The 25,874-nt window shown below is 41.6% G+C and overlaps 1 protein-coding gene across 1 annotated transcript in view; it reads left to right on the plus strand.

Moving 5' to 3' along the window:
- Positions 1 to 9,652: 9,652 nt before the first annotated feature.
- The window catches only part of znf644b (zinc finger protein 644b), a gene marked incomplete at its 3' end in the record, with an annotated part of 65,940 nt that continues 49,718 nt past the window's right edge, over positions 9,653 to 25,874 (plus strand). Inside the window, exon 1 of the mRNA XM_084308390.1 lies at positions 9,653 to 9,729. The remainder of the gene's footprint in view (positions 9,730 to 25,874) is intronic.

Raw genomic sequence — 25,874 nt, forward strand, 5'->3', positions numbered from 1 at the left:
AGAAGGAGGAGAGCAGGTGACCACACACCTGCTTATGAAGGTAAGCTGATGAGGGGTGTGGTCAGACTAATACTGGTATTAAAGGTATATTTTGTGGAATTTTATTCAGTGCGCGTGCACGTACGCGAGGGAGTGCAGTGTGATGCCAAGCAGAGCCCCTAACGGAACAGAACACTTGGTAAGCTACTACAAATTCTGAGATGGTGTAAACACTGTATCCGTGGATATCATAACATGTTAATTTGAGATGTTTCATATGTCTCTGTTGGTGCATCGTTAAAACTAACTTGCCTATTAAGAAACGTGGCTTAATAACACAAGAGATTTGGAAAGTTTAATAGTTTTCTTGTGGAAACAATCGATAATAACAAAAATGGGATTAAGGCATCTGTTTGGCAAATTAATAATGTAATAACATAAATAATGCATTGTTCTGTGTGTTATCGTCATTATGCAATTTAAATGAGGGTCATACGCTGATTGCTCTACTTATATGTGAGCTATGGAACATTAAAAATACAACAGTAGTTCTAGCATATTTTCACCAGTAAAAAATTAATACAGAACATTTTAAATTCAGTTGATATAGCCTCATTACACAAATTTAATCATTTTCTGTTCAGCTATGCCTGGATTTGGGATATGATAGGACTATCCCAAAGGAATAGTCCTCAGCCCATTATATTCAAGCTAGTGTTACACACCCAGAGGCCAAGCCCATTGTATGTGGGGTCCCACAAGGAAGCGTGCTAGGACCTCTCCTTTTTTTTTACTGTACATAAATGACATGTCAGCAGCATGCTCAGCCTGCTAGTCTCACACAAGGATCAGAACACACTAGAACAGATGCTAGGAGAAGAACTTGCAGGGGACAGCAGTTGGCTTTCGGACAACAGGCTTTCTCTTCACCTAGGTAAGACAGAGGCAGTACTATTAGGCTCCAAGCCCAAGCTCAGGAAAGCACGGGAGTTTAACATCCAGTTAGGAGCTGTAACCCTAAAACAGCACAAAAAAAAAGCGAAGTATCTAGGCTGTATGATAGACGGGAGCCTAGATGGGGAGGCTATGGCCTCCCAAGTACTGGGCAAAGTCAACGCCCGCACCAGGTACCTAGCTAGGAAAGCCAACCTCCTTGGCAGAGATAGCCTCAGGCTACTAGCAAATAGCCTAGTACTCTGCCACTTTGACTATGGTAGCGTGTCTTGGTTTGAGAGCCTGACAGTGACCATAAAAAAGAAGCTTCAGGTTTCCCAAAATAAGCTGGTAAGGGTGCAGTGGCGGTTTCTCCACTAGGGGCGCTTGTCCGCCGCCCCACCTGGTAAAGAGAGCAGAAGAAGAAGAAAATATTTTGATTTTATTTTTATTTTAGACCCTAGAAATATAATAAACATGTTTAAAATGAATAATATTTACTCATTTTATGTATGTTTGTGTTTCCAATGCACAATATAATGTTAATATATCAAATATAAATAATTATTTTGTGAGTCACAGGAAGTCACTGTCTGGGCTGGGCGAGACATATCACGCAGGGCAGACTCATCGCTGTGTCCTCCCAGCCAATGAAATAGGTCAAGCAAATATATTTCGAGTGAGCTTCCAAGCATGCAGGGTCCTTCCGGATGATCGCAGTCCGTATATTCTACCTTGACTCTACCGTAGCTGGATCCAGCTAATGACGGTATGGACTGTTTTAACGTTACTGCCAGTTTCTTTTGGATTTAAAAGAAGTGGATTATGGCTTGTTCAACAACAACAAGCTTTGTTGTGCACTGGACAGCTGAATATCTCGCCCCATTCAACTCTTGTGATGGTAAGTCTATGTTTGAATGAATGAAAACTTTATTTAACAGATTGCAGAATGGGTACAATACAGTACGGCTCAATACACACAATTGTTAAGGGGATGCAGACCAGAGAAAGACGTTTGTCTTGTTTACATCAGGGTCCCCCATTTTCAATTCATATCGATAGTTTAAGAGCTAGCCTTGGCTCGTTTAACAATATGCTAAATATGTGTACAGCCCTGTACTCATACTGAAGTTATTCTTGGTATACTACATACTACTAGGTCTGATCTTTTGCAGTTCCTTGCTTGTGTAACGATAGATTCCACGTTGCGCTGTGTGTGAGTGAGTGAGAGAGAGAGAAAAAGAGAGAAAGAGAGATAGAGGGGGATACTAATTAATTTCGCCCCCCCCTGGAGAAGAATTCACGAGCCGCCACTGTAAGGGTGGTAATGGGTCTTGGCCCTCGCACCCACATAGGGAGGAGTCACTTTCAGGAGCTAAACTGGCTTCCTGTGGAGGCCAGAGTTACCCAGCTCAGACTGAACATAGTGCACAATATTATAAACCAAAGGTCCCCTAGATACCTCCAGAACTACTTCACCCCGGTCAACGAATCCCACAACCACAGAACTAGAGCAAGCATAGCAAACCTGAAGCCTGCTTCTTTCCGATCCAAACTGGGCCAGTGCTCTCTTACTTTCTCTGGAGCCCAGGATTGGGACAAGCTGCCTATCCCCATCAAGCAGAGCTCGAGCCTCCACAGCTTCAAGAGAAGCGTCAGGAAGTGGCTCATGGACAGAATAGAGGAATAGCCCCCTATAGTTTGAATGGGTTTCCAATCAGTTTTTAGTTATTGTGGGGTATACAATTTTAGCAATAGGTTAGTCTTCTAATGTTTTAAATATATGTGTTTTGTGTTATTGTCGTGTTTTTGTTGTGGCCCAACAAAAGCCCTGGGACCATGACGGAAATAAGGGTTTTTCTCTTTCTCATGTTATCCTTTGGATCCTTGTTGTGTGTTTTTTTTTTCCTCCACTTTTTCTCCCATTTTCTATATTTTCTCCCATCCCAATTTCGTATCATCCAATTCAACCCTCCCCTGTCACGAACGCTGTTTCTTGCCTCCCACAAGCCGGCTGCAATGTGGACTAAGTCATACATAGCACAAGTCCCCTCCGGTACTTGAGGTAACAGCAGTCGCATCTTTTCACCTGCGCAGCTCGATCTCTCAGTGGCGAGGAGTAACGCGTGGGAGGCTCACGCTGCCCCCGACACTTCCTGATTCTACTGCGCAGGCGCACCAACCAACCTGTAGGAGTCGCTGTCCACAACGCCCGATCCCCACCCATCAGTTTCCCACCCTCTAATACGGCCAATGTGTATTAGTATGAACGACCAGCTAAACTGAAAGCAATGTGGAGTGCTGGGCTCGAACAGGCAAGCCCAGCGTCTCCGTCATTCGTGGCGAGCGCCTTGCCCACTACGCCACGTAGCCGCCCCCTTGTTGTGTGATTTTAATCCATCAATCAAATCAATCAATCAATCAAACACTCAAGTAGCCCGTCAATCCCCACTGAGAACAACAATGTATTTATTTTCCCTATAGATATAGTGGTTCTCAACCTTGCTCACACCAACGATCCGCAGAGTGGCATACATTAGGCCACGGACAACCATTTGATAAGATTTAGCCTCAGGTACCATCTGAGAAGATGTTTTTTGTTACATGTGATTTAGTCCAGAGTCCCATAACTGTCAGGCAGGAGATATCATTGGAGAGTGAAAACTATAACCGGGGCGGCCGGGTGGCGCAGCGGTTTAAGCGTCTGCCCACCACCACAGAGACAGTGTGATCGAATCCAGCTGTGGTGCTTCCGGGTTGGCCGACCGTCCATACTAACACAATTGGCAGTGTTAGAGGGTGGGAAAACCCGACGAGGGTGGGTCCTGGTCGTTGTAAAACAGCGACTCCTACAGATCGGTCGGGGCGCCTGCACAGCGAGGTCGGATCCTGGGGGAGGTAGTGTCCTCCACACATTACACTCCCCCAGTGAGAGTCCGCGCTGCCAGGTGAAAAGAAGTGGGGATTTGCTACGCATGTGTCGGAGGAAGCATGTGATAGTCTCCGTGCTCCCGGACTGACGGTAGGGGGCAGAGCACGCAACAACCAGGTAGGGGATTGGGAATTGGCATAACAACTAACATTGCGATGGGAGAAAAACGGAAAAAGAAAGGGGGAAAAAGAGAAAGTATAAAAGAAAATTTATAAAAAAAATTGTTGTAGGGGGCCTCAGCGGGTACATCTGTCGAGCTTTTCGCTATGCTCAGCTCCTGTGTTCCAATAGAGCAGAGCGTAAAGCTATACGATCTATAACGTAAGGTTATCCTATAACCCTAGTTATATGAGTATAGCGAGCGCTCTGCTCTATTGGAACTATCCCGTTATCCATTCTAACAATGAAAAACTTTCTCCACATGTACACACCTATTTACCTCCGCCTGGCCACACCCACATCCGCTCCTATATAAGCGGGGTCGTGGCCACACAATCAGCTCCTTCCCAAGTCTTTCACCACCGAAGGTGAAGACCACGGGGTCCTCAGTGAGTCAGATCAGAGCGCTCGCTATACTCATATAACTAGGGTTATAGGATAACCTTACGTTATAGATCGTATAGCTTTACGCTCTGCTCTATTGGAACACAGGAGCTGAGCAGAGCGAAAAGCTCGACAGATGTACCCGCTGAGGCCCCCTACAACCATCAGAACCGGGGAGGACCCGAGCCCCCCGGCCCTCCGTAGTGGAGGACAGGAGGGAGATCGGATCCGACTGTGCGAAGAGGGTTTAGCACCTCAAACGCACAGGGTGAGCAGACCGTGGGACTTACCTTCGTTCAGAAGGACCCGCGACCACTCGGGCGCGCATCCCACATGCCACCAGGGAACGGACGGGAAGCAAAAAAAAAACGTCACAGCCCCCAACATCACGGGGTCGAAGGTCAAGAACCCAACCCTGTGGCAAGGCTGCAGCAGCGGAGCACGGAGGAGGTCCCAGCCCTAGGACAACCTGAGGACTAGGACCCCCTGAAAAAAGGGGCCTGGTGAGGCCAACGAGGCCGTGGCATCGGGACCCCACCAGATGGTCACTGGTGACACCACCCCCCACATCGCCAGCGTATCGGACAGGGCCCAAATCAAGAGCAGGCCCTTCCCCCCTTGGCACGCCGCGCAGGGGCAAACAGGGGAGTCACTAGTGTCGCCTGCCGCGTGCAGAACGGTGTTTGCCCCCACAGGAAGCCGGGACGGTGCTGAGGAGCCTCCTGGTCATGTCGATCCCTACCGTTCCCCCCGGGCGCAGGACGACTGACTGTAGCGGTAGCGGCACTTCCCCCACTCCTGGCCTTCTTCGCAGAAGGCCCAGCAGCGGCGGTGGTGAAGGTGGCAACGGCCACAGTCCTCTGCCGGCGCTGCCTCCTCCTCACGTCACCGGTGGCATCGGGTCGGGGAAAATGGGGTTGGAGCACGGAGCGCTGATCCTCCTCCATCTCTCTGCAGGCTGCCGTCATCTGCTGCCTGGCCGACCCGAAAAGTCCAGCATCGGAGAGGGGGGCCGTGAGCACGCAGTGGAATCCTCCTCTGGTCCGGCACCCGCGCCTGCCAGGGCGCGCTCCTTCCCGGCGGCTGTCGCCTGCAGCTGGGTCAGATGCAGGATGGCTCCAGCCGCCTGGGCGTGGAGGTACCGTTGATGGTCATCTAGTACCGCCCGCCCGCCATCAGCCCCGACATGTAGCGCACCAGCTGCACAATGTTGGAGGTTGCAGCTAGGCTCTGTTTCGAGGCGATGTACACCTGGTCACTCCATGAAGCCAACTGCCTAGCCGACTTCCCCTGGGGAACTGGCTTTTTATTTTTTTTTATCCACTTTTTCTCCCATTTTCTATATTTTCTCCCATCCCAATTTCGTATCATCCAATTCAACCCTCCCCTGTCAAACGCTGTTTCTTGCCTCCCACAAGCCGGCTGCAATGTGGACTAAGTCATACATAGCACAAGTCCCCTCCGGTACTTGAGGTAACAGCAGTCGCATCTTTTCACCTGCGCAGCTCGATCTCTCAGTGGCGAGGAGTAACGCGTGGGAGGCTCACGCTGCCCCCGACACTTCCTGATTCTACTGCGCAGGCGCACCAACCGACCTGTAGGAGTCAGGGTGGTGCACGGCCGTCCCGGTTTCGACTCCCGGACCCGGCGACCTTTGCCGAATGTCTTCCCCCATATCTCTCTCCCATCCTTCCTCTCTGCCGGACTTGTCCAATAAACAAATGAAAAAGCTACCAAAATATATTAAAAAAATTTATGATTTTCAGTTTTTGAGAAATGGTCAAACTTATCCAAATGTGGTATTTTCATGGAAAACAGTGCAGCTGCAACAGATAGCACTTTAGTGATCAATAAATCTCAAGGCACCCCTGGCAGCTCTCTGAGGCACCCTAGTGTGCCTAGGCACCCCTGTTGAGAACCGCTGGTCTAGACCAGTGGTTCTCAACTGGTCTAGCCTCGTGACCCAATATTTTCCTTAGTCATTAAGTCGCGACCCAGATTTTTTAACCACTATGATTTCTTAAAAAAAAAAAAATTTGCAGTAATACACAATCTTTCATGCACTGTTAAAAACATGAAATAAACACAAAAAAGTGCAACAAAAGTGCAACTAGGGCTAAAAACCCAATGAAATAAAATAATAATAATAATAATAAATAATATATGCTTCTTAGCAGACTTCTTAGCTTAACATAACAGACCTACAGTAAGTTTGGGGAAACTAATGGGATAACTGGGGTTGCAGCAAAAGTGCAACTAGTGCTAAAAACCCAATGAAATAAAATAATAATAATAATAATAATAATATGCTTCTTAGCAGACTTATTAGCTTAACATAACAGACCTACAGTAAGTTTGGGGGAACTAGTGGGATAACTGGGGTTGCAACAAAAGTGCAACTAGGGCTAAAAATACAATGAAATAAAATAATAATAATAATAAATAATATATGCTTCTTAGCAGACTTCTTAGCTTAACATCCCAGGGAACTAATGGGATAACTGGGGATGTTGTTTGCTCCTGACAAGAGTCTCAAAGTCTGGGGTGATGGTAGACAAAGCAACTCTGAGGTCATGCTCAATGTCCAATCTGTTCCTCCGCTTTGTCTTCAGCTGGACCAGAGCTGAGAAGCCACTTTCACAAAGCGCATTTCTCGGAGACGCTCTCTCTGATTGGCCGACGACAGTTTCTGGTTAGTAGATAGTTACTCGATGCTAGCTGTTGTGTTGTTGTGATGCAGTCACACTTTGTCTTAGAGTGTGACGGCAAGTTCTTTCGACGGTTAAGCTTAGGCACTCTTTCAAAGTTGGTTAAGGTTAGAGTTTGTCTTAGAGCAGGGCGATAGGAACGCCAGGTAGTTTGCAGGCTGTTCGACGCGGAAATGGGCAAAGACACAGCTCGTCACTCACACAGTACTTGTTGCCTAAGGCTAACAAGAAGCTATATATGGATGCAGTGGACATGGATGGACATCAACAAAGGCTAACAAGAAGCTATATATGGATGCAGTGGACATGGATGGACATCAACACAGTCTGGACAGTGGATATACTTTATCAAGCCCTTCTGCCTGCTGGACCACTGTGTGTTTCAACTTAACAAGTGAGAGTTGCGATATCTCTCTCTCTCTCTCTCTCTCTCTCTCTCTCTCTCTCTCTCTCTCTCTCTCTCTCTCTCTCTCTCTCTCTCTCTCTCTCTCTCTCTCTCTCACTCACTCTCTGATTGTGTAGGGCATATTGGAAGCGTGGCTGCATTTGACTGACTGTGATCATATATTGATTGATGGCAATGGTGATAGTTGTACCTAATTAAATATTCGCCAATGCGTGGTACATGTTTGCAAAATGTTTGGTATAGCGCCCCTCATGGAGAAGAATGTACCGGCCGCCACTGCAACCCACCAGTTGAGAAACACTGGTCTAGACCCTCCGACGGTGAAGACATTATCTCTTTGTTTTTTCGAAAAATAGCGAGAGAGAAAAAACAAAGATACAATGTCAACGTAGCTCCTTCCCAACAAACTACGTTTGGCACTAAACTTAAAGTGGTGTATACAGACACTTTCGGTGGTGAAAGTAGGGAAGGAGCTGATTGTGTGGCCATGACCCCGCTTATATAGGAGCGGATGTGGGTGTGGCCAGGCGGAGGTAAATAGGTGTGTACATGTGGAGAAAGTTTTTCATTGTTAGAATGGATAAAGGGATAGTTCCAATAGAGCAGAGCGTAAAGCTATACGATCTAGTCGTTCTTATACATTGTCTCACTGGGCACCTCTAGTCAGTGAAACAGTGAAATTAAACTATTCTCCATTTTTCCGGTGACCCAAAGGAACCCTTCACCCTACATTGAGAACCACTGGTAAACCATGTGATGTAGACCACAACCTAGCAGGGGTGTAAAGTACTTGAGTAATTGTAGTTCGTTACAATACTTAAGTAGTTTTTGGGGATTTGTACTTTACTTGAGTATTATTAGGTTTGTATACTTGTACTTTTACTCAATTAGCTACATTTCAGAGAAAAAATACATAGCCTACTTTTTACTCCTTACATTTAAAATGCAGACCTACAAAGTACAAATCTCGCAGGTCCAACCATTTTAATTAGTATATTGGTTTCTCTGGCCGAACTAACGTTAACGTTATTAATCCTGCGGCCGCACTTTATTTAAAAACAGCCAAACAAATCCCCATCAATGGAAAATGAACCCGCCCATACCCATGCTGATTGGTTCTTGTGCAAGACTAGAAAGCGGGGATCTTTGATTAAACACCTGCTATCAGAAGAATAGACAGTCATATTTTTTTTTATTTTTTTTTTAACTTTAACTTTTTAGTACTTAAGTACATTTAAAAGTAGATTTATTTTTTTACTTTTACTCAAGTGTGTTTTTAGCCAGATACTCTGACTTTAATTTGAGTACGATTTTCAGACGGTACCCTTTATACTTTTTACACCCCTGCCTGGGGGGTGACAGTGGCTCGGGAGGTAGAGCAGTCGTCTGGTAATCCAGAGGTTCCCGGTTAGATTCCTGCTATGGGCAGTGTGTCGAAGTGTCCTTGAGCAAGACACTTAACCCCTAACTGCTCCTGATGAGCAGGTTGGCACCTTGCATCATGGTTGCCCCCGCCATCGGTGTGTGAGTGAATGGGTCAAATGTGAGTAACAAATTGTAAAGCGCTTTGGATAAAAACACTATATAAAACGAAATGCACCATTTAGACCTGTATTCTACAGTAAAACAGACATTGTGTGATAAGGTCAATTAAATGTAATTCTATAAGTAGCCTACAGTTTGTGTGTGTGTGTGTGTGTGTTGGAGCGAGTTTAGTGATAATAAGTGATGTGAGACCTTATGGGGGCAAATCAAAATTCATTATGCGTCTGCCTAATACTAGACAGTGGTGGGCCGGGTGAACACCATGCATTCTGCACATCCTGTTCCCTCCTCACACTTGACCAAGAATGTTGTACTAGTTACAGTCTGGGATCCTCCATATTTTGTTTATAAGTGGGGGACCTTTTGGCGTTTCATGACACTATCAAAAAAACGACGGTTATTAATGCTTGAACGACTCGAAAATGTGTCACCCACGTTTCTTTCTCCCGCAGGCGGAGGACACACATGGTCGAGAGCCGTATCTGGGGTCGATGTGATATTATTTAGCTGGCGTTCGTGTCCCCCCCCCCAACTGTGAACGTCCCTCTTTTCTCAGATTCATAGTTTAACCTGCGTAATTTTAAGCAAAATGGCGACAGTAGTGTAATGGATGGAGGACGAAAAACAGATCCAAGTGCAATGACAAAACCCGGCAAGTGTGTCTCCTCCCCTGCGGTCTGGAGGTAGGTTTTACAGCCTGTTCTTTAAAAGCGCATAGCGATGCAATGTTGTCAGGTATCTATGCGAGCGGCGGTGACGAGAGGTGTCGCGGTCCTCCATACCTACGAGGGACATGAATGACCGCGGACACTTGGCTCGGACATGAAGGACGGGCGGTGTATAGCCGAATCCCCGTGCGTTGATTGATGGACGACCGGACGTTAAATTAAAACATCACACCCTTTCAGCAACTTCTGACAATGAGCTCAGTCTCAACTCACGTAGGCGACTAGAATAGAATAGAAGTACTTTATTAATCCCGAGGGAAATTCAGCACCACAGATATCGCTCACAATAAACATGTAGTAGGTATAGTCAAAAATAAGAATACGCAGTCAAAGATATACATTCTAAAATATACAGTAATATGTACAGAGACTACTAGGCGATTACAGTATAACTTCTGCACCCAGGCTTCGTGCATGGTTGTCATTGTCAAAGGTGGGTTCTTTCCTTGGCCTCAATGGAGATGTCGTTATGTCGCATGGTACAGTATAGTCTATAATCGCACCTCGCACGGGTATATCAACATGATAATCATAGTCATTATAAGGCTTGGAGCCAGCGCTGGACTGGTAATATGATATACCGGACATTTATTCCCGGGGGGCCGACGCACCTTGGGGCTGATATAATTACATATATTTTTTTTTACATTAATAATTATAATAATAATAATAATGCCGCTCATAAAGCAGGGACATCAGCCCATTGGATAATTTTCTGTACTGACACTGGGCTGGCCCAATCACATCTCTCATCTCCTCAGATCTGCATAAGAGTGTTGCCATAGATATAAAACATACAGTACAACGTTATACTTAAAGGGGAACACCACACAAATTAAACAATTCTAATATGTTATTTCCTTGGCCTAAGACGGTTCAATCAATATTTGTGAACACGAGCTACTCTCTCCCAAAGCCAGAAACCAGAGAAGTAAGAATCAAACTTGTGATGTCATCAAGTTTGGAGCTGCTCCATTTTTCTTTAAATATCCAAATGAGCTTTATTCTATAGTAGTGTCCTCAGTTCTGAAACCTATGAATGAACTCAGAACATTCCCCTGGGTGCTCCCATTGTCATCTATAAAATAAATCCCAATATATACGACAACAGGTGTGTAGACCAAATGCATAGTGATCTTGCATGGTTGAAAGTAGAGGACAAGTTCGACACGCAGCCTACTAACATTATTCAGGAATATAACTGTCTAAACAACCAAACTGCCTGTACTAAAGAATAACCTTTTCCCAAGACAGACATGAGCACAGGACAAGGCAAGTTACCAGGGGTCATGTTTCAATTCCTCTACTGAGATCAAATGCAATGAAAATAACTGCTATATAGGGCCACCTCACAGTGGAATAGGTTGCCATATGAAATTACTCAAGCAACAAGCAGAGAAAGCTTTAAACAGCAAGTAAAAAAGGTTACTTTTGGGTACAGGCACAATGCTTGATATAACATTTTTATAATCTTACTAGTCTTTTGTAATATATTGGTATAATGTTAATGTAATGAGGTGGGTTGGGTTGGATGGGTGTGGGGGGGGGGGGGGTGAATTATGTTTGATTATGTTATGTATATTGTCTCGTATGTTTGTTGTTTTTATTTTTAATTATGTTGTTTGTTTCTATTTATTGTTTTGTGTGGACCCCAGTAAGAGTAGCTGTTGCCATTTGTAACAGGGGATCCAAATAAACTTAAACTTAAATCCATTGTCTAGGGAGCAGCTTCAGACTTTATGACATCACAGAGTTTTAGCATTCTAGTATTTGGATTTGGGAGAGAGTTTTCACTCATATGTTTGGACTGTCTCTGACCACTGACCAGAGGAATAACATGTATGAATTCTGAAATTGGACATACTATTATAGTTCCCTCACATCTGAGTCATTCACATCATGTCCATATTCAACACACATGACCTGGCTGCTTAGTCTCGCTCCTTCCAGACTTCTCCTCCCAGGCACCTGCACACATAGAGCCTTGAGAGCACCTACCCTTTTATTTTTTTTTATTGAAGTTCTATCAAATAGTTGCTACTTATAGACACAAAACAATGGATTTTTAAAGTTTCAAAAGATTGCACACAATCCAGACATTAAGGACTCAACACTGCAAGACAAGTTGCAAAGGAGAGTAAGGGAGAGAGAGAGGGAGAGAGAGAGATAGAGAGAGAGGCTGATTAAGAGGAATAGGGCCAGACAGCACAGCAAAAACACCTGCCTCCCAAAATGTCTGTGTCTTCTCTGCACTACCAGTGCAGAAAGAAAAGTCTTTCAGAAAGGTCTAACTTTTCTAGGAATTGAGTTCCTCGACCAATCACAACCATGTAGGGCGGCATTGAACTCGAGGGACAGGCGAAATAGTTCGGAAAGGGATGATAATTCCTACTTTGACTCGGCCAATGGGAGAGTTATACCCACTTGCGACATCCTGTAGGTCAGACTAGTCATTGCTCAATTCACAAAGGTGCTCCTCCAATAAGATCAATCTCCTTAATCTCCATCAAGTTGGCAGTGACATCAGAGCAGCTATGGGGCCTCTTTCCACTTTGTACTGGAAGGAGTTCGGTCTCGGTCCTTCAGTGTTGGACTGCAATATTTAGACTGATTGGCTACACTTTAATTAGAGGGATGGAAAAATTCAAGAGACAGGTCAACATCATGTCAACTTCAGCTGCTTCTTCCATTAGTTCTGCCAGTATGGGGTCCCCACCAACAAGAAAAATAGTTCCACACTCCGTCTGTAGTGTGGTAGTGAAAAGGTTAACCTTCTGTAGTGTGGTAGTGAAAACTGTACATTGGAATATTGACAAAACCATACTTGGTAATTTACTGTACATTGGAGGGGGTTGGGTTAGGACATTTACAGGGGCCAGTTTCTAATTGCAGTCTCCCGTAGGTGTTCTTTGAGAGTGGTTTTGAAAGTGGGTAGTGATTCACATTCCTTTACAGCTTTGGGTAGGGCGTTCCACATTGATGTGGCATAATTGCGAAACGTGTTTAGTCCCTTGTTTGAGCCGAATCTGGGTTTAACATGATTTGTGGAGCTCCCTCTGGTGTTGTGATCGTGGTATTCACTGACCTTTGGGAAGTATTTTGACATGTACATGGGTACCTTGGTCGTGTAGTGTATCTTGTAGACCAGGCCCATTGCAAGTTGCTGTACTCTGTCGTCTACTCTAAGCCATCCTAGGTTGTCAAAGTGGGCAGGGGTGAGGTAGGTTCTAGGAGTAAGGTCAAGCAGTAGTCTGACCAGTTTGTTTTGAGATGTTTGTAATTTTGTTTTTAGCGCCTTTGAGGTGCTTTGGTACCATGAGGTGCAAGCATAGTTGTAGTACCCTTGAATGAGTGCTCCTGCCAGAGTCTTCAGGGTATTCTTGTTTACCAGAGAGGAGATCCGGTACAAGAATCGAGTTCGTTGGTTGACTTTTTTTTATTACATTGGATGCCATTTTGTCACAGGCTTCAAATGTGAAAGTATACATATATTATATATATCTTCATACATTTCTTCCATGTTTTCTATGCAAAATCTTTTTCTTAACGAGGAACTGATGGTTTCAAATAAATGTAGTGGAGTAAAAAGTACAATATTTCCTTTGAAATGTAGTGGAGTAAAAGTAAAAGGTTCCCTAAAATGAAAATACTCACATAAACTACAAGTAGCTCGAAAACATTACTTAAGTACAGTACCACGGCAGCGTGGCTACATGAGTAGAGCTCCGGACTCCGGAAGATCACCGGTTCGAGCCCCGGTCAAGGCCGTTGTTGGAAAGTGGTGTTGTTGTACAGAAGGGGGCACTCAGTCCTTCAGATGAGACACTAAACCGAGGTCCTGACTGAATCTCGGTCATTAACACTTTGGTCGCCAGGCTTATATTCACAATAAACCATCCCACGCCAGCTCTATTAAATTAAATTAAATTAAATTGTATTGCTAAATTGACATTACTTTTTTTTTTTTTGTTTTTTTGTTTTTTTTATTATTGCAAAACAAAACTTATTAAAAGTCAGTACTCAACACACAATGTATAATGAAACTTTCAGTAAAGGTGGTTAAAATATATGCAAGTACAGAAACAGGATAAAACAAAAATAGTCAATAATAACATTTTAACCGTATACAGTGTATATCCAGCGAAGTTACAATTATATAAATGTTAGTATATAATATACCCCTAATACCTATTTTCTAAAACCCTACACACATATGCTCCAGCTCAAACCCCCCCCTCCCGGACCCCCTCTTGGATAGTACCTCCATTATCCCTCACTCCTAACCAGACACCACCATTATAGGCTAGCTTTAATTCTCTCCACCACTTCTAACCACATTGACATTTTGGATTCATTGAGCCCCAGAATTCTTGCTGTAGATATTTCTTGATATATCACATCGAGATATTTACATTTACATTTACATTTAGTCATTTAGCTGACGCTTTTATCCAAAGCGACTTACAAGTTCTGTGCGACAAGACAGCAAGAAGGGTATAACTATCAGCTGAGTAACAATGTTCATCAAAGTGTTGCGTGTTACAGTGTAGGTTAGTTTATTAGGACAAGTGCATGACATATGTAAGAAACCACACTTTCCGGCACATTTTTTCCGGTTGAAACCAACGTGATGCGATCAGTTTTTTAGCTACTGTGATACCCGATAAAACCAATCTTTTTAGTTGTGGATTCACTGCAAACTCAAAAACATCATTCAATAGCAATACCGCGGGGTGTACAGGTATATTCCAAAATACGAGTATTGATAATTGTTGGGACACATCTTTCCAGAATGCCTTAACTGGTGGGCAGTCCCAATACATGTGCATAAATGTTCCTTCGTCCCCATTTGTACATTGGGAGCATTTGGAGTCTTGTATAAGCCCCATTTTGCACAGCCTTATAGGAGTCAAGTATGTCCTGTGAATATAGTTCAGATTGATTTGTTGATGATCCGGGTTCCTTGATGTAAGTCGGACATTTGCCCAGGCTCCTTGCCAATCAAAGTCATTTTCCAGGTCTGGTATATCCCTCCTCCAGACATTGTCTAGTTGAAGGGTTTCATACGAGGACGTTAGTAATTGATAATAAAAACCTGATACAAAACCTCCCAATGTATCTCTTTCATAGAAAAATTTGTGGTATCTGTGGTGTTCAATTGGTATGTGTAATGGAACACCGTGAGATCTCATACAAAGTCGTAACTGTATGTAAAAAAGCCATGTGGACTCGGTGAGGTTAAACTTTATGCATATTTCGACATAACTACAGAGGCCCTTGTTATTAAAAATATCCCCTAATGAGTGTATGCCTCTCTCTTCCCATATAGGGAATCTTATAGGTCGTTTTCCCATTAAGAGAGCATTGTTATTGAATATGGGAGTGTGATTATGCCATACTTGAGGGTTAGGAAATTTCCTTTGTGTTTCCCGCCATGTCCTGATTGCATGAGACTTCCGGTTTAGCTGCAATATGTAGCGCACGCAATTGGTTACAGCTCCGCTCCCGTTATCGTTAATTTCGTTTAAAAACCTTATTTGGACAATACCAAAAGAGAGTAGACCACATCGTATGTATTGATAAGACCCTCTACTAACTATATCAAAAGACAACATGGATAAGGATAAGAGAAAGGGTGGAAGGAAACAAGACACAGCAATTCTAACGGCGCCGATTGAAACACGTTCAAGGAAAATGACAGGCGACGCTGTGGCAGATCCGTTGGTGACAAGCCCCGACGCGGGGAATATAGAGGAGAATACACAGGGACCAAGGACAACTGGCCCCGAGATGGAGACAATAGATGACAACATAACAGGAACATCAGAAAAAAGTACCGTGAAGGAAAAAGCAGGCGATTTTGAGAAGATAATAGCAAAAACATCCATCGGATCCCTCACTGCTCCAATAACATCAACTGACACAAGCAGTTCAATTACACAACCCGACTTCAACTCTCTGACTATCCTGATAAAAGAACAGATGGTCGCTTTCAAAGCACACGTAAAAGAACAGATGGTCGCTTCCAAAGCACACGTTGAACACATCGATACTAAATTCGAAGAGGTTATGAGAGCGGTCGCTTTACAGTCCATGCGAATCACGACAGTGGAGATTTCGGTGACAGAAAACACAAAAGCAGTCAAAGCGAACGAAGGTGGCTTGACAGATATGGGAGAAGAGATGGAAAGAGCTAAAGAGGAATATCGGAGGGAAATAAAAGGGCTTAAAAACGAAGCGATGGAGAGGCAACTAGAAACCCAACGTTACCACAGGCGGAATAACATCCGCATTGTGGGGCTTGATGAAGCAGTGAACTGCGAAGACATCAACTTTCCAAAAGAGTTATCAACGATTTTGGATAACACCGATCCAAACAAAGTGCCAGAAGTGGAACAAGTTTACAGAATCGGTTCCCAGGGGCAAAGTATCAACGGGCCGAGAGTCATCATTGTCACTCTGCGGAAAACTACAACAAGGGATGACATCATCAAATATGCTCGCAACCAACGTGGGAAGCTGAAGTATGGTGATAAACCAATATTTATCTACGAAGATTTGAGCAAAGAGGCCATCATCCGACGTCTACCATACAAAGATGTGATGCAAAAGCTGTACAAAGCCGGCTACAAGCCAAGGCTATAGCATATCCGGCGCTGTTATCATTCTTGGGCAATAACGGCCGCAGGTCAGGTCCATATACACCTTTTGAAGCTGAGGATTTCCTGAATCAAAATGTAGCAAATAACCCAAAGCATGACGAAAATGCCGGAAACAGTTAAGCCTCTCTCTAAATATATACCAGTGTTGGAATGACTTTATTGTGTTCATCAATGAGGTCATTCCACCAGTGTTGGAATGACATTGTTGTGTTCATCAAAGTAGCAAACGATATGCAAGTCGTCTATAACAAAGTGTACTGTGTATAATACGATTCATAATACATTATAATTTCAGTCTCTGGTCTCTGAGGGGACAAATAAATATCAATGCAAAAAGATCTATCTGGAATATTCTGGGTTTATCGCTCAAATGCCCTGGGTCTCTTAGATCATTCTGGAATGTAAAATAGTCTAGGCACTAGTATATTCTACAACCTTCTAGAATATAAGGCACCATGACAACGAAGCATACAACTCTAACAATAACATTCGGTGTGTATACACATAGCAGATAATAAATTAAATGAAGTGCAATCAGTCCTTAATAATACTTTAAAATTAACCACACATAAACGTATGAGCACAGCAAGGTTATTCTAACAATTTAAGTAATCACTCCATTAAAGGCACATTGAAGCGCTAAAAGGCGCTGCTTTTCTATCTTATCTAATCAGTTAAATCGGTTCTAGTGGCTTCTCCACGTTGATAATTATTTATCTCTTATTCCTTATCTATATCTTTCCATTGATTTTTATTTTATTTAATTTTTTCTTCTCATTACTCTATATTTTTTAAATATATTTTAACTTACATTGTTCTTTTCCAATGTTCTTCACATTAAGGTGTCAATATTACTCTATATTTTTTAAATATATTTTAACTCACATTATTCTTTTCCAATGTTCTTCACATTAAGGTGTCAATATTGCTCTACAATCTTTTCCTTTTTTTCCCCCACACGTTAGTGGAGGGTTCAAAGGAATATGTCGATAAAGGTTTATTCTCTTTTTTTATTTTATTTTTTATTTTTATCTTTATGTTATTTATCACAATACTTCATTACAGTAAGGGAAGGTGCAAGACCAAAAGCGACATTCTATTGCAATAGAATGGAAATGTTAGATCCTATGGCAATTAGCATAGGAAAATTAGGATTACAATGCTCAGTTTGGGCAATCCGGTGGACCATGGGAGAAAGTCAATCGCGGAGGATGTGTTCTTGGAACACAGGCATGTTCGACTTTCTGGGTGAGGGGAAAATAGGGGATTTTTATTTGTATATATATATGTTTTTAAGCTCAGCTCTCAACGGGACCTCATTAATTGGATGTGCATCTATTGTAGCTTCATACTCCAGAAACATTACCAAAAACTACACGAAAACATGCATAGACTATGGCTAGTTTGAATATAATGGTATGGAACACCGGTGGGATAAACAAACAACACAAGCGCAAAAGCGTGCTTACACTGATGAAAAAAGAACATGTGGACGTGGCTCTATTAAGCGAAACGCACATTTTAGAGGGAGACATAAATACGTTAGCGGATAACATATACCATAATATTAGTCACTCTTCTTTTGCTACGAGAACTAGAGGGGTAGCCATAGTCGTCAGACGCAAATTAAATATCGAATTGAAAGGGGTATGGTCGGATGCTGAGGGGCGCATAACTATAGCTAGGATTATACACAATAACAGGAAAATTGCATTGGCAGCGGTATATGCCCCGAATTTGTACGAAGTGGGTTTCTTCACTTCACTATCAGGAGAAATGTTAAACCATCCCGAGTACTCATATATAATAGGTGCGGATTTTAATGCCATTTGGAACCCAAGGATGGACAAAACTTACCTTTCCTTCTCCAGCGAACAAAAGAATTCATCTAAAGCATTAAAAGATTGGTCGAAATCAACAGGAGTAACTGATTTATGGCGTTCACTTAACCCCATGACCCGCAAGTACTCCTGTCGTTCGGCGAGACACAACACACTATCCAGAATTGATTACGTCTTTGCATCCCCGAGAATATTTGATAAATATGAAGTGGAAATGACACCCAATGCGCTATCAGATCACTGCTACTTAATCCTGAAAGCAACATTTGGTACACTATCTACCCGGGCCCCAAGATGGCGTTTTAATTCGATGCTGCTTAACAACAAGGAATTCATTACACAAATTAAAGAAGCTCTCACAGTATTCCTACAAGATAATGCTAACTCGGTGCAAGATCCCAGAATATTATGGATGTCGGTAAAGAATATGATCAAGGATTTCTCGGATAGATTTACCTCCATATTGCGCAAAAATCAAAACACAAAACTGTCTGAAATGGAAACGCTTTACTCAACGCTTTTTAATTCTTTAAAATACAACAACTCTACTAGACTAGATAACCAAGTTAACATTCTAAAGACAGAGATCAAAGCAATGTACAGACAAAAATCGGAATTGCAAATACGCAGCACTAGACAACAGCAGTACTTCCAAGGTTCTAAACCTAGTCACCTATTAGCCATGCGACTAAGAATTAATGCAAAATTTGCAGATATAACTGCCATTAGGAAACAACAAGCTCTAGTAACAGAACCCAAAATAATAAACGATACATTCAAAGAATTCTACTCCGATTTATATAACTCAGAAACGACCTTTGATCAAGACAAATTAGACACATATCTTAATCAAATTACTCTCCCTAAACTTACGGATGAAGACGCTAAACAGTTAGAAGTACCGATCACATTAGAAGAACTCAAGAAGGCCATATCCGGAATGAAAAACGGCAAAGCTCCGGGAATTGACGGTATCCCATCAGAAATGTACATTTCTTGCTGGGACATATTTGGACCCTTATTACTAAATATGATCTTATACTCAGTCAAAGAGGGAAGCTTCATTGAACACCAAAATACTGCACTCATTTCAGTTCTTCACAAAAAAGACAAAGACCCCACTGAGTGCGGTAGTTACCGTCCTTTAAGCCTCCTCGGAACCGATGTCAAACTGTACTCTAAGATATTAGCCATCAGATTGCAAAAGCATATGACGTCTTTAGTTCATCCGGACCAAACAGGCTTCATAAAAGGTCGCCTGATCAATGATAACATAAGGCGAATACTGCACGTACTAGATACAGACAAAGAGGACATCACACCTAAGGCGATACTATCCCTGGATGCTATGAAAGCATTTGACAGGTTGGAATGGTCGTTTCTATGGGCAGTATTGGAAAGGATGGGGTTAGGAAAAGGTTTCATTGATATGATTAAAGTACTATACAAGGACCCATCGGCCAGGATTACAACAGGCACATTCATCTCCGATATCTTTCCGGTATCACGCTCAGCCAGACAAGGTTGCCCTCTTAGTCCCGGACTATTCGATCTATCATTAGAACCTTTAGCACAATTTATAAGACAATCCCAACACATAGAACCAATAGTAATCAAGGGCACACATCATAAAATTAGTTTATATGCGGACGACGTAATATTATTCATGCAAAACCCCAACAACACATTGCCGCTTATACTCAAGTTGATAGAGAACTTTGGTGATTTATCGGGATTTAAAATAAATTGGCCTAAGTCGGCTTTTCTTCCTCTTAACACCAGTGCAAAAAAAGAGACAACCCTCCCAGGTGCGATACCCATGGTCAAACATTTCAGATGCTTGGGTGTGGAAATATTTCCCACCATAAGACAAACGGTGAAGCACAATTACACAAAAATACAGAACAAAATCAAAGACGACCTGGACAGGTGGGCAAAACTTAAAAACTCAGTACAGGCAAGGGTATCAATAGTTAAGATGGATGTATTACCAAGAATCAATTTCTTCAGCTCAATGCTTCCGTTACCTCCTCCAGAGGGCTACTGGAAAAGATTACAAACCTCCACATACAAATTTATTTGGAATAACAAACCACCTCGCATAAAAAGATCCACCACACAGAGAAATAAAGCAGACGGTGGCATGGCAGTCCCAGATTTTTTACAATATTTTAATGCCTTCACATTAAGACCATTGAAGAAGATATGGTTTGACCCCGAGGCTTTGGTATCTTGGAGAAAATTAGAAGAAAACATAGTAGCCCCACAGAGATTGAAAGACATAGCATACACTAAACTTTCAATCAAGCATTGTGAGCTAAATTGACATTACTATGGCCCATTCAACGTCAAGTATCTATTGTTCAGGGTGTAGCAACGTTATACTTTTTCATTCACATATTCATACTAAAATACGGTCTAAAGTATAAGTATGTTTTTATCGTTTTCTGCAGCATTCTCCAGAACGTGATTTATAGCCCCAAATGCATTATATTGATGATCAAATACAGTTTGATAGCAATCTGCGCGAGATAAAAAATTTCAAATGGACGTGCTTCTAGAAGTTACTACTTATCATCTGATGTTGACCGGATGGGGGGGGGGGTCGTTTATAATTTTGTGGCCAACGTTAGATGATTCATCTAGTGTGGGTGATATGATCATTAGAGCAGTTTATATCGAACACGTTAAAAAAAAATGCTGAATCTCACCGTAGCTTCCTCGTAGCGTTGGGCGATGAGCGTGGAGCAGAAATATTCCTATTATGGGATGTAGAAATATGCGATCCATCTCCAGGTTGTATAATAGTATATACGTCCAAATCATGTTGTTTATCGAGTTATTGGTAACGGATTGCTATCCATTGTGTCTAGCTCGAGTCCTGGGACTATTAGCGAGTGATCGGACCGAATTGGAATGAGCACCAGCTTCCGTTTCCGGTTTCCGGTTTGAGCGATCGGCCACCAGATGGCGCTCTTGAACCGTTGGAGAGTTGAGAGGGGATCTGATTTGAAGTCTTTATTTCGAACATGCAATGAATACAACAAACAATAACAAAAAAGAAAAACAACTCAATCTGCATGTTCGAAAAGGAGTAGGAAGAAGTATACACTTATTTAATCCTACCCCTTTTCCACTACTCAAATGAGTGTACTATTTTAAACATAAAAAAGAAAAGTAAAAAAAAAAAAAATATATATATATATATATATGCAAAACAAAAAACAAAAACTATATATGTATAAAATAAAATAAAATAGAAACAAAATAAAAATGTAAACACCTGTGAATATCAAGTCCCTTCTTCATCCCTGTACCTTGTGAACATAATTTCCTTATACATCAGTTTGAATTGTCTCATGTTTGGACATTGCTTTAACACCACAATAAGACTGTTCCACAGTTTCACTCCACATATTGAGATGCAGTGTTTTCTCATGTTAGTGCGTACGTTTAGCACCTTTAAATTGTGTTCTCCCCTCAGATTATAACCCCCCTCCCTATCAAAGAACAATTCTTGAATGTTTCTTGGAAGTGCATGACTTTTTGCTTTATACATTAATTGTGCCGTTTTAAATTCCACAAGATCATTTAACTTCAATGTCTTTGACTCCAGAAACAATATGTTAGTGTGATCACGATAACCTGCAATGTGAACTATCCTTATGGCCCTTTTTTGGAGTATAAAAAGTGGTTGTAGTGTAGACTTATAATTGTTTCCCCAGACTTCAGCACAGTAATTTAAATATGGTAAAACTAGTGAACAGTAGAGAATGTAGAGTGATTTTCTATCCAGGAAGTGCTTTACTTAACTCATGACTGAAATGCTTCGTGAGAGTTTAGATTGGACATGTTTTATGTGAGGTTTCCAACAGATTTTATGGTCTATTATTACACCTAGGAATTTATTTTCATAAACTCTTTCAATAATCACATCATTTATTTTAACTTGTACCTGAGTATCCAATCTACAGTTTCCAAACAACATAATTTTAGTTTTGCTCAAGTTCAATGATAATTTGTTTCTATCAAACCATTCCTTCAATTTCTTCATTTCAGATGTGATGACCTCTAAAAGCTGCTGGACATTCTCACCAGAAAAAAAAAGATTAGTGTCATCCGCAAATAAAATACATTTAAATATATTGGATACTTTACATATCTCGTTAATGTACAAGATGAACAGTTTTGGACCCAACACTGACCCCTGGGGGACACCACAAGCAATGTCCAAACATTCAGATTTATAATCTCTCATTGTCACAAATTGTTGTCTTTTATTTAGATAGCTTCTTACCCAGTCCAATACTACCCCCCTGATCCCATATCTCTCCAATTTCCTGATTAATATATCATGATTAATAGTATCAAATGCTTTTTTTAGGTCAATGAATACTCCAGCTACATGTTTTTTTTGATCTATGGAATTTGTGATTTTTTCAATGAGTTCTATTAACGCTAGTGATGTTGACCGGTGTGTTTTGAATCCATACTGGCTATCGGTGAGTAAATTATGTTTATCAATAAATTTATCTAATCTGTTGTTGAAGAGTTTTTCTAATATTTTTGAAAACTGAGGAAGTAGAGAAACAGGCCTATAATTTGTGAAGTGGTGTTTATCTCCAGTCTTGAACAGAGGTATGACTTTTGCTATTTTCATTTTATTCGGAAATCGACCAGTTTTGAATGATAAATTGCAGATGTGCGTGAGTGGTTTTGAAATCCCAATAATGACATTTTTTACTATTTTCATATCTATTTCATTACTGTCTGTAGATGTCTTGTTTTTACATTTATTAGTAGTTTCTATAATTTCATTTTCATCTACCGCTTCCAGAAACATTGAACTAGGATTTCTTTCAATGTAATTGTCTTTTATGTCTTCAGGAGTCACTGGATCTGGGATTTTTCCCGCTAATTCTGGTCCAATATTTACAAAAAATGTATTAAAGTTGTTAACCACATCATCCATATTGCTAATAGTTTGATCCTCTTCCATAAAATACTGAGGATAGTTTATTTGTCTTGATCCATTCCTGATAATACCATTTAATATCTTCCAAACACCTTTAATATTATATTTGTTGTTATCTAATATTCTACTATAATGATCCTTCTTACATCTTCTCATAATATTAGTCAACTTGTTTTTATATTTCTTATATTTATTTTCTGCCTCTTTAGTTCTATGTTTTATAAATTCTCTATATAGTGTATTTTTCTTTTTACATGCATTCTGTAATCCCCTTGTGATCCATGGGCTGTCTGAGTGTTTATGTTTACTGCTATATTCTTTTATTGGACAATGTTTGTGATATAGTAAGTTAAATATAGATAAGAATGTTTCATATGCTTTATCAGTGTCATCCTCTTTATATACTATCTCCCAATTTTGTAGTAGCAAATCATTTTTGAAAGCGTTCATTGATTCTTCAGTCCTTACTCGTTTAAATTGTAGTTTATTGTCCTGCTTGTTTTCTGTGTAGTTGTTGTCATAAACTGTAAAAACTGGTAAATGGTCGCTGATGTCATTTATTAGTAATCCACTCACTGTATTGTTTTCTATAATGTTCGTAAATATATTGTCTATCAGAGTGGCACAATGGGATGTGATTCGGCTGGGTCTTGTGATTTTTGGATAAAGGCTCAAACTATACAATGTGTTGATGAATTCCTCAGTCATTTTATGTTTGTTTGGATTTAAAAGATCAATGTTAAAATCCCCACAGATGAAAATAGCCTTTTGATTATTGTTTATATACATTTCTTCCATCCAGTCCTTGAAAACTTCAATATTCGAACCTGGTGCTCTATATATACAGCTCACAATTATATTTTTCTTTTTTTCTACACATATTTCTATTGTTATACATTCTAATAAATTATCAATCACATTTGTCATTTTTTCTACAATCTTATAATTCAAGTTATTATCCACATACACAGCCACTCCTCCACCACTCTTATTTTTTCTGTTCATATAGTTGAGTTCATATCCGACCATTTCAAAATCCATTCCCTTTTCCTCGTTCATCCAAGTTTCTGAAATGGAAATTATGTTAAATGGTTGTGTAAACTGGTTTAAGTATTCCTTAATGCTGTTAAAGTTTGCGTACAGACTTCTTGAATTGAAGTGAATTATTGATAGTTTGTTAACAGTAGATCTCAAGTCTCCGGGGGAGAAATATGATTGCGATCACAGATTTTTGAAATATTGATATCAATGACGTGTTGCTGCGTCATTGGCAGAATGAGCATGGCGGGGAATGATGTGGTAAGGCGTTTTTGGCGACCAAAGAGTTAAAGAACCCAGGACGCATATCGCAAAGAGTAGGGGGTTCCCCAACATTCCTGGCCAAATTCCCAATCAGGTCTCTGACATCAAGGCCACCTAATGATCCCTTCCCCTTAATTGGCTGATATCAATCCCTGTCTCCTGAGCCATTCAGCCATTGTGTAGTGTGATGTGTGCCTGGTGCCAATAGGCGTGTTCGAGATTGATTTCGGCTCGCCTCGAAAGTAGACGAGTGCAGCCGGGGGAGGAGTCAGAACGTCGGACACTTCAGATTTGACGACAGCCTCTCGCCTAGTCTCGCATGGCAGATACGCGTTCACGTTACCACACACACATACACACCTGTCCAGCTCATTATAATGCGATGGCCGCGTGCAAAATTTGATCAGATTCAAATGTACAGCTATACTATTCATAATCCATAATGTATACCATCTTGTTGCGCGCTCCTGGCCACCGCAGCGCGCACGCAGACACAACACACACACACTGCTGAATAATTCTGTTTTGCATCAATATATATATATATACTGTATATTGAGGCGAAACAGAATTATACAGTATATATTGAGGCAAAACAGACGACGCGTGTGTGTATGTGTGTGTGTGTGTGTGTGTGTGTGTGTGTGTGTGTGTGTGTGTGTGTGTGTGTGTGCAGGATACAGTATCAGCTCAGCTGCTGCATCGTTAATGAACTATAGATTTATATGGAATTCGTTAACACTTTCAGTGCCACGGACGACATATCTTGTTTTATTAGGCCCCCCACTGAGTGCCCACGACGACAAATATTGTTTTATTTGTTTATTAGTGATCTGATTTCATATTTCATCAACCGAGTCTCCCGTTGGTACAGCAGCTCCTCCAGCAGCTCAGAATGGAAAAAAGCGCCCCCTATCGTCTATCCCTGTGTAACTGCAGGTCAGTCGCTTAACCTGGGATCGATATGTAGAGAGGCGGAGCCAGCTGGCTCCTTGAGCTGGCAAGCTGTCTGCTCAACATGGAAGTCATCGCGGGACGGGAATCAGCCTGGAATATATATTCACAGTAGCCAATACTCAATCAATAAGTGTGATCGATATTTGGAATGGCGAACAGGAATTGGAATGATCTTTGTGTAGAACATCTGATCTGAGGTAAGGAATCTATTTTACCAGTCTTGGGATAATCAGAGTTGTATTCGCTGAGATCTCAGCGTTTGCCCTATGTGTGATGTGTCTCTGTGTGTGCGATCGCTGATGAGGAAATCAGAGAATCAATTTTTCAGCTTGCGTATCTAGCGTGCATACGTACACATATACT

The sequence above is a fragment of the Notolepis coatsorum genome (genome assembly GCF_963971535.1).
Source record: "Notolepis coatsorum genome assembly, chromosome: 2".
In the NCBI taxonomy this organism is placed as follows: domain Eukaryota; kingdom Metazoa; phylum Chordata; class Actinopteri; order Aulopiformes; family Paralepididae; genus Notolepis; species Notolepis coatsorum.